Here is a 10,248-nt window from a genome sequence, read left to right as displayed (position 1 = left end):
TATGCACTTAGAGTACCTGGTTATTAAATAATTTTGCTACTGTTGTAGCTGTCAACATTGTATTTGAATGAATCTTTTATAATAATAGTGAGTTTCTGACATTTTTTTCAAAAGCAAACGTGTCAATTGTTTTCAACTTTGAAGAAATTAGTCCAAATTGTGATGGAAGTTTGAGACAATTGGAAAGCTCTTGGGATTTACAAATTGCTTTTTTATAGTGATATACTGCTTCTCGATATTGGCGAAGTGTCTTATGTCCTAGTCTAAACAATTGTGATCCAAACTGCAAATATTTTGATTCAGAATTTGTACCTGTCTCTTTTACTATTTCTTGCTTTTCTTTTGTAATGTAAGGGGCCAGCCATACTGTGCCAGTAGTCTTTTAACCCTGAGGGTTTCTTCATTTGCAATGAGCATCGATGTGACTGATCAAGCATTATTTATGCTCCCCTGCAAACGTTCTGAGCACCAATTTTGATTCATTCTGCCTTTTCCTTGTTATTGTTTAGGTGTTGGTATGTCTCAGTAGCTGGTTGTTTGCCATTTCTTATATATATATATATTTTTTTTTTTTATTTATTTATTTTTTTTAAATATATATATATATTTTTTTTTTTTTTTTTTTTTTTTATATATATATATTTATATATATATATTTATATATATATATATATATATATATATATATATATATATATATATATATATATATATATATTTATATATGTATGTATGTTGATGTTTTTTTTTTTTTCTCAGTTAGAGTAACACTATAGATATAAGATTTCATAATTTATCTCAGCACAGGAGGCTTTTGAGGCTATTACATACAGGCACCGTGTCTCTGCTACGTATCATTTACGTTTGTATAGATTTTATCTTTCAAGCAAGTCAAGCTAGAAGTGTTTTATGTTGAGATAATTTCCATCGTTTTTTGTAAGGTTAGTTTTGGTGTTTTTTTTGGTGTTTTTAAAAAATCTCTCAATTTCTTTTTTATGGGTTGTTTCTGCCCCACAAGTGTACTTTTGCTCCTTGTGTAGCTGTCTGATATAGGTGCAGTATTTTCCCAAACAATATTTATTCTCCATGTACACATGTAGCTGCAATGCAATTGTTTACCGGCTTGTGATTGAAAACTTTTGTGCTCTGTGATTTCTTTACCTGTATAATTAGTTCATCTGGTGAAATCTTTACTTCCTTACTTATTGACAGGGTTTGGTCCAGGAGACATTCTGCTCTTTGCTGTTGTTTGTCGTAAATTGGTGCAATGGGCTTCCGTGTTGTGTTGCAATCCATACCCGCAGTTCGAGTTTGGGGAAATTTCTTTGTGAAGAAATCCAAAGGGTCCTTTTTTATTGTTGTGTTGGAGCGTTGGTGTTTGTGAAGGTGGGCTTTTGTGGTTTCTCTATAAGCTCACAGAGTGCTGTATATATATTTAGAATTGTATTGAACACATGACATGCTGAGCTCAGATCTGGGCGGACCAATCGCAGTGATGGCAATGGAGAATAGAACTTGAGCAGTTTATAGATGGTATATATTTAGACTTAATGCTTGTAAAGGATAAGTTCTTTCTTTTGCTGAATTTGCTGCTTTTATGCAGGTAACTTATTCATACACCTGTGCAGGATGATTAGACCATGTTATCTCTGTCGATTTCCCTCATCAAGGCTTTTGCTGGTATCAAGTTCTTATGCAATTACTTTTATTGTTAATGAGAGTGAAAAAGTCGTTTGTCTATACCAGTTACAAGATTATTTTGCCAAATTTCTTGAGGCCTTTTGCTCTGTTTTTAAGATGACAATCATTGTATTAACTGAAATATATTTAACAAAGTGTTTGAATCTGTACCTTTTGTGACCCATCTATCATTTTTTAGCCAGAATGTTGACAAAGAGTAACAAACAGAAAAAGAAGTCGGCAAACTGTGTGTGTTCAGACTGGCCCAAGTGGTGCAGGCGTCCTATCGGCACGGTGCAATAGTTTCCCTGGTACTCATCGAGCTTGTCTGTCAGAATAAGGGGCGACGTCAGCATTACTCATTGGTCTTTGTCGATGCCAACATTGTTCCTAAAAGGGCAGATTGACACAGAAACATCTGTCATCCTTATCTCTCCTTTCTTTGTATGTTACTCTTTTGGAACATCTGTAATCTTTGGCACTTATATGACATAATTGTGTTGCAATTGCTGTAAAACTCTTACTGAAACTAAACTGATAGCAAGAACTGTTTTTCAAGCCGCTCATAGGTCTTATGCTGGCCTTTTTCGTAGTTGAACATACAGTAGTCTGCTTGAACTGAACATGATTCATCCAAAAACATGGGTACACTGAAAGTGAAAGTAACATTACATTCTGATTTTTCTTTCTCTTATTCAAACAATGTCTCTAAACTGAAGACCAGAAGAAAATCGAGCGGTCCTGCAGATTTCGGTTTGAAATAGAACTCCCCTGTAGTTCATTATTTTATGTCAAAGCCTAGATGTAAAGCCTAAGTATGTCAATTCCTTGCATGGATGCTGTAACTTACCATGCTCAAAATGTAAAATAATTGAGAAAGACAGTGTCCGGTTGTTTTTTCTAAGCCTAATAATGGTGTCATATTGAGAAGTAACATGTTACTAGGTGCGTTGTGTAAATATGCGACATGTGTTTTGCCCTTGTCAACATTGTCGTCTTAAAATTGTGATCTTTGCTCCCTACGCTGCGTTTAGTGGGGTTCTGACTGGTATATCTTTGTGTTGTCTGTGCACTTTTCATATATCATGAATTCTCTTCTATGACCTAAATATGACGAAAGTAGTGAGTTCAATGTAATGACCAATAATGATAAGAAGACTAAGTAATGTACAGTTGACCTGTTCGCTGAGTGTGATGTTCGTAACTACTGCAGTCATCAGTCATAATCTCCTATGCAAACGTTCACTGTTCATCTATATTCTGTAATAGCACTCTCGCATAACAGCATTGCAAAAAAAAATTGCAACCTACTGACTGTTTCAGGTGTCATTTTTGAGCTCAGCTTTTTGCAGTACGCTTGCCTTAAGTCACCATGACTGCTTTTTGTCATGTTTGTTTACTTCACATCTGAAAGTTTTGTGTTCATATTTAGATTTTTGTTGAGGGTAACAATGTCATGCCCTGGAGATTCACAGAATTTGTTGGAGGAAGGAAGGAGCTTGGCTGTGGGTTTTTTTAATGAAAGAAATGTTGATTGTTGTAACTTTTCTTGTTGAAGAATGTGTGGGTTGTCGGGGATGTTGGTGGAGTGCAAGTTGTCTTGTGGAAGAATGTGTGGGTTGTGGGGGATGTTGGTGGAGTGCAAGTTGTCTTGTGGAAGAATGTGTGGGTTGTCGGGGATGTTGGTGGAGTGAACGTTTTCTTTTTATGTACAGTTTTCCATTTTGCAAAAAATGTCCCAACCTTGTACACTTGTGCCTTTTGATCATTGGTTACTGTAAAAGACAGCTCCTTTTTTTCAGCCATTCTGGCAAATTGTCAATACTTGACCTGTTCATTGAACATGTTTATTTGGAGCCTAGCATTGATGGAAGTCATGTTCTATGTCTTACTTTGTTCTTCGTTCAACCTCCGTGACCAAAATTCCTGTACCATGCCAGTTTTTTTTCCCCTCAACATTTAAGATTTGACCAAGACTGGCATACATTGTCTTCTGTGAAGGTTGCCTTGGTTGTAAGTATGTCATCCAATAGGAGCCTCTGATGAAGCAGTGGATGTCAGTGATTATTCCCTGGCTTAGTTAGGACTGGACAGTTTAACAACAGTCAACTACAATAGTTTTAGTGTAAACAGTGCTTTTTCTTACAATAGCCTTGTAGCGAGCTATGTTCATGATGTTGTTACAAAAGCAGTATGTTTGTTCATCTTTGGATTTTTTTGCCAGTAGTGAGTCCTGAAATCTTCTTTTCATGTTGTGTTTGCTTCAGTTGTGATCCTGCCAAATTTGTCAGTTTTTGGTTGTTTTTTGTGTGTAGATATTTATATTTATATGTGAAATATTTAGTTGCAATATAAATGGTCAGTGATCAATGTCATTTTAGACTTTTTGAAAATACAGTCAGTCATTAATAGTACTGGTGGCAACCATCATCATAAACAAAAAAACAGTCTAGTCAAAATTGTAAGGACGGCTTGTGATGAATATTATTGCTTATTGTATTCTATTACGTGTTTTGTTTGCTTGTGAAAGTTGTATTTCACGTCTGTGGTGAGAACATTTGGAATGTGATATTACGTTACGTGCTCTCTTTTTTACATATTGAATCCTTTGTGTCAAATATAAGCCATAGTTACATGCAATTAAAAATTGTTCCCGCCCTTGAAATAGTTTCATTTTTTCAGTAATCAGCCCAATGTACTTGCCTACTCTGTGTATTTTCTTTCAGATAATTTTTCTAATACTACCTCCCCTTCATAGTATACAAATGTTCTTCAGTAACAAATGGAAAAGAACATTCACCTAGGCTCTCTAGACAATGATATTATTATTACTAACTGGGTTCTTATGGCTCTGTTTAGCAGGTCTCGTAGGTTAGTTTGACTGTGTGCATTCACACAACTCTTGTATGCTTGTCAAAGACATTTTTTTGGTTCATATTGTCATATACATGATAGCAAAACCCTTTGTTTCCAGATTTTTTTGTCCTGGCTGTTCCTTTTTCTTTTTTTATGAATTAAAACCCAAAATGTAACATATCATGCAAGCTTCTGGAAGCATTCATTGAGGGTGTACAGTATCAGCTGTCTCTTTATTCATTGGCAGTATTTTCTCCCACACACGTGACTTACAAGAAAAAGTGAACATTATAGTCTTGTTCCTCTCATCTTCCACTTTGTCTGACCTCCATAATTCCTTCTCCTTTGAGCTTGTCTCTTCAAACATCCTCAGGCCCACCCCTCTGTCTTTCCCTTACTCTTTTGTATCTTTCTTCTTCTTTTTTTTTTGTTCCCCGATATTGTAGTCATTTGAGGTCATCTCTTTTACTGTCCAGCAGGGTTTACGTACTCGTGATGTAACGGCTAGGCTTGCATTCACAGCTAGGCTTGCATTTTGTAAATCCTCTTCTGCAACTATACTTAAGTAAGTATGAACGATTTCTTTATGTGAATGGAACAGTTGGTGTTTGTATACACTGTGTTAAGTTACTAACTTTTCATATAATTAATAATAAACATATATATTTACTGTCATTTGGAGTTTGTAGTGTTCTTTTAAAAAAAAAGAAATAAATGTGGGTGGTTGGCGGGTGCTCTGCTTCTTCTTTCGTATCAAACATCTATCGTCGTTATCTCCCCTTCTTCTTTTTTATGTTTGTTACTCTCTTGTAACACCTCTAATCTTCTGATGCTCATATGACCTTATGCAGTTGCGAGCGCTGTAAAACCTCTACTAAAACTAAAACTTTTTAAAAGTCTATTTTGAGTATTGTTCCCACAGATGAGAAAATGAAATTCTCATGGTGGGGGTTGAATAACTTCAAGACTTGAACAAAAATCGTTCTAGGCATGGACCTCTTAATCCACTTTTCATTTAAAAACAAAAAAAGTTCACCTCACAGTTACAGTTCAAAGTAATTGTTTTTCCTTGATACACTAGTAAATTTCCACAAATGCAATAATTGGGTAAATAAATCAGGTGCAGGTTGAGGTATGATCATTTCAGAAGAGCTGGTGGTAGTCAGGTTCATACACAAGACTAGAACAGTAATGCTTAAAGACCCTTTGAAAAGATGAGTTCTCTGAAGTCTCATGGCTCTGCCAATTAGGATTTACTTGCACCAGTTGGAATATTGGTTGCCTTTATTGGTACCAGTACTGTAAGTCTTTTGTCACAAGAACATTGGAAGTACCCCAGTGTGAGTGTATAAATGTACAGTAGCCGTGTAAGAAGATGCAAAGCTTGTACACTTTTCTACCAAATAAGTTTTACTGAAGAAGAAAAAAATGTGTTTACCACAGTTTTATAACATTTTTACGGGGGGAAGGGGGGGGAGGGGGGGTTTGGTAGAAGAAAAGATCTTGTGATTCTATAGTATAAGTAGTTAGCACACATGGTGCTTCTTAATTTGAAACCCAAAAATGAATGTCCAATTTTTCAGCAACAAGGTCTATGACTTGAGCAACAGTCTACAGTTTTTACACCCCATCTCATAAAGGTTCAGACATTGTTTTAGAAAGTGTTTTACGGCACTTGCAACACAATTAGGTCATGTAAGTGCCGAAGATTAACGATGTTATAAGCATGGGTCTCAACTCATAATTTTTAAAAAGGAGGAACTTTCCGCGTTATCGCGACAGAAGCCCATTTTCGCGAGACATCCACTATTATTATACTGTTGGACCCTAGAATGTTGAAATAAAAACCATCAATTTATCACAGCAAGGTTATTTCATACCAGTTTGAGGGTTTGGGAGATAATTTCAAGTAAGAGTCATTTACCAAATATTTACAATCTTGATTACGTACAGAAAGTGGAGGCGCATTGTGGTCTTGTGCGACTTATATTTTATCTTCATCATATTCGCCTGCATATATAAACTACATAAAAATGAATCTTGTTTTGAGCCTGGGAAAAGGCCCAGACCCAGAATATCGACTGTCATGAACCAGTCTGGGTGTAATGATTCATATAATAAACATGAAAGACAAAATTAATGCTCAAACTGAAAGTAGAGTTATAACTTAAAATGAACTTCCCGCCATAGCCGCCTGTTAGCGTGAAACGTACTCTCACATCGGGAAAAGCCGAATTAATATCACAATCGTGAACTTAAAGACGTTATCGGATTTGGTTTTCAAATAATATTCGAGATCTTTTATGTATTTTCCCGCGTCTTGGCGATTTTTTTTCAAATTCCCGAGGCCTGGCAGTCACTCTGCTCCCATCAACTCTCTTTCTGATTGACCCGCTGTCGCGGTAGCGGAGTTAAGCGGAGAAAATGGCAGTAGCGGAAATCCGCTAAATAGCGGACTATTGAGACCCATGTATAAGAGAGTAACAAATACAAAAAAAAGGAAGAGGAGAGAGAAGGAAGATAGATGTTTCATAGGAAAGAAGCAAACCACACCAGAGCACCTGCCAACCACCCACGAAAGGTTCAAACAACTCTGCTTTAGCCACTTCATAAAGGCTGTCCATCAGGAGATATAGGCCCAGCACACAATGTTACTTCCATTTTAGGCACCTGCCTCTGTCTTTGTTTTCTTTAAAAGGAAAACTGATCAGTAACATCTAATCACTACTAAGCCTCTTGCGCTACATCATACCGTCAAATTATCTTTTTTCCGCACAATTTTTATTAACACAGCTCAGGCCAAATGATGGTCAGTCAGGGAATTCATGTCCATCTGACTCGGGGGGGAGGGGGTGTGTCAGAGAAGAGAACCAAAAACAAAATATGCGAAGTTCAGAAATTTGTACTCGCATTATTGGCATTGCTCAGAGTCTTTTAATTAATGAGTGTATTTAAGTACTTAACAGTATGTTAATATTTAGGAAGGTCAAGCTAAGCTCCCTGGTGGTACATTGTATTCCACATAGAGCCAAGTGTACACAGGCTGTATGCTGCATCTTCAAAATTGCCAAGCTGAGTACACACGTGATAAACACTTGTAAGTCGAACAGATTCTAATTCCATTAATTTTAATATTCCCCATGAAATGGTCAATATGAACACAAATGTTGGGTCTCTTACAGTGAGAACAAGAATCTACTAAAATCCAGAAGAGCCGAAAGTCTCCCTTGGTGGAAAACTGTCAATCACACATTCCAAGCAGTGGTTGGCCATTTAAGCTCCAACACAAAAACAACTTACAAACGGAAACAACCATATTACATTACAAAAATAAATTGCAACTCAACATCTTGGGTTTGTAAATGTGCCTCTATTTATTAAGGAAGAACATTTTTCTTCGGTAAAACATCTAAAAATAAACACATTAAAATCAGGTGGCAACCAAATGGAAAATGGTTATTTTTAAAGCAAACTATTTGTCCCTCATCCATGCCAAGCACCATCAGGTTTTCAAAAGATTTGGCAACCTAAAAACGTATAAACTTAAAAAAAAAACCCACCTCACAATAAAGTGAAAAAAGGGTATGGATACACAAATGAGTTCAGTTAAACATAAAAAGCGCTAAAAAAAATAAAATGAATGCAAATCAAGATATGTCTTATCATAGCGCTTCAATATCTGTAATGCTCATCACACAAATTTGTGAGCCAGAACTCTGCAATTGTAAAGAAGGCAGCTGCACGGAAGAGCCTCTGGAGATACCAGAACATTTTCTCCCTCTGTCCGTGACGGAAGACACTTTGTATCAAACCATTAAAGTGCTTTGTAAAGTGCTTTGGCTCTATTAAGTACCAGGACATATCAAAAGTTCAATACTCTTTAACCCTATCTGTACGTCGTGTTTTACTATCGTATCCATACGACGTGGGGGAACTCTGTGCCACCACGTTACAAAGAGGAAATTTACTCATTAATCCGATCCGTATGCTTTGCATAGAAGTCTGTCAAAATGATTTTTTGAGAAATACTGATGAAAGTTTCAAAGAGATCTTCGCACTAGAAGTATTCTAAAATGTGAAGAATACAACTCCGGGGGTACAAAATGACCCAAGGGCGTACGGATAGGGTTAAACAGACATGGTACATGTGAGCTTTACATGATTATAAAAGTAAGAAAGCCTTATTCTATAGCCACAATACATTATGCAAATATATTTTATATATATTATATAATGTTCGGATGTCGTTTCTGAACACAAGGTGGAACAAACATCAACCTCTCCCCAAAAAACACAAAAGTTGTTTATAAAAGTCTAAACAAAATCAATGAATTGCACATTACAATTTTTTTAAAAACCTTCCATTGAACACAAAATGGTTTAAACATACTCCTGCTTCATATAACAGAAAAGACTTTTATGAAAATAGATTTTTAAAAAGTAAACAAGATTTTTAAAATATTCTAAAAATTGTTCAACATAATCAATAAAGAGGAGAACATTTTACAGCATATAGAATGGAAAGTCCAGATATGTCTTCATAGATGTCACACATTATGACTTGAGAAGCACAATGTAAGGCTACAGGAAAAGTTCACTGTATTTTGGAAGCGGAATTAACAAAACAACGAAGACATGGATTTTTTGGCGTGTTGTCTGCAATAGCAGTACAGAGATCATTTGGAGCATCTCAACAGTACATTGAGTAATTTAGTGTGAAATACAGCCACTCGACTAATCCAAGATTCAAATTTCAACCATTTAGCATGCAACCATTCTTCTTTGCAATTAGTAATAATTAAAAAATTTGCAGAGACAAATTTACAGGGTTAAAATCAGCGCCCTATCACCACCATTCCCAATTCCTTGTCTCATCAACCAACCAGATTCATTTTTCAAACCACAAGTGCAAACAAAGAAGTTTTCACCATCAGTAATATTTTACGACTTCTCACATTTCATTAATTGTGTACAACGTACGGGAATGTAACCAGTATATATATATATATATATATGGCCAAGAATAAAGGGATTCTTTTGCATTACTTATTGCTTAAAAGACTGAAATATGACAAGGCACCAACGCATAAAACAGTCAAATTAAATTGATATGTAATCTTAACAAAATCAGTTTGTGTTGTCAACAGTCACTTTCCCTCATCAGGAACGAATGTACAACTTTACAGCTTCCAACATAATATAGCACCCTATTTGGGATGGAAGTAAAGCCTTTAGCAAAAGTTTTTACACAAGACAAAAGACAGAAAGGGGTACCGTATACTATGAGTCTTACAAAAGGAATATAAAGTTGAAACTAAAATATAATAGTAAGCAATACAGTGGACCCCACTAACACACATCCACAGTCAACCTGAACAAACTACAAATCCCCAAACGAAACTCTTCTGGAAATTACCATCTCAATCAATAAAAACCACCAAGAGGATTATAGACACCATGGATAGCATGAACACTTTTGGACCATACACAACAGATTTTCCAGCCCAAACCCCAAATTATACACTGAACAGACACTAAATTTCGCTAACAGATTTTAACTTCTTGAGCCCTAGCCATCGGTACACCGGTGGCACGTAAAATTGCCTGTATGTCTTGCCACCGGTACAGCGGCGAGCGAGACTGTATCCCCAAACCAGCCTGCTTTGGACAAAACAGGCACAGAAAACAGTGTCTACTACACAGGACATAATT

This window comes from Aplysia californica, unplaced genomic scaffold (assembly GCF_000002075.1).
Source record: "Aplysia californica isolate F4 #8 unplaced genomic scaffold, AplCal3.0 scaffold00450, whole genome shotgun sequence".
NCBI lineage: Eukaryota > Metazoa > Mollusca > Gastropoda > Aplysiida > Aplysiidae > Aplysia > Aplysia californica.
Note: the sequence above shows the minus strand (reverse complement) of the source record.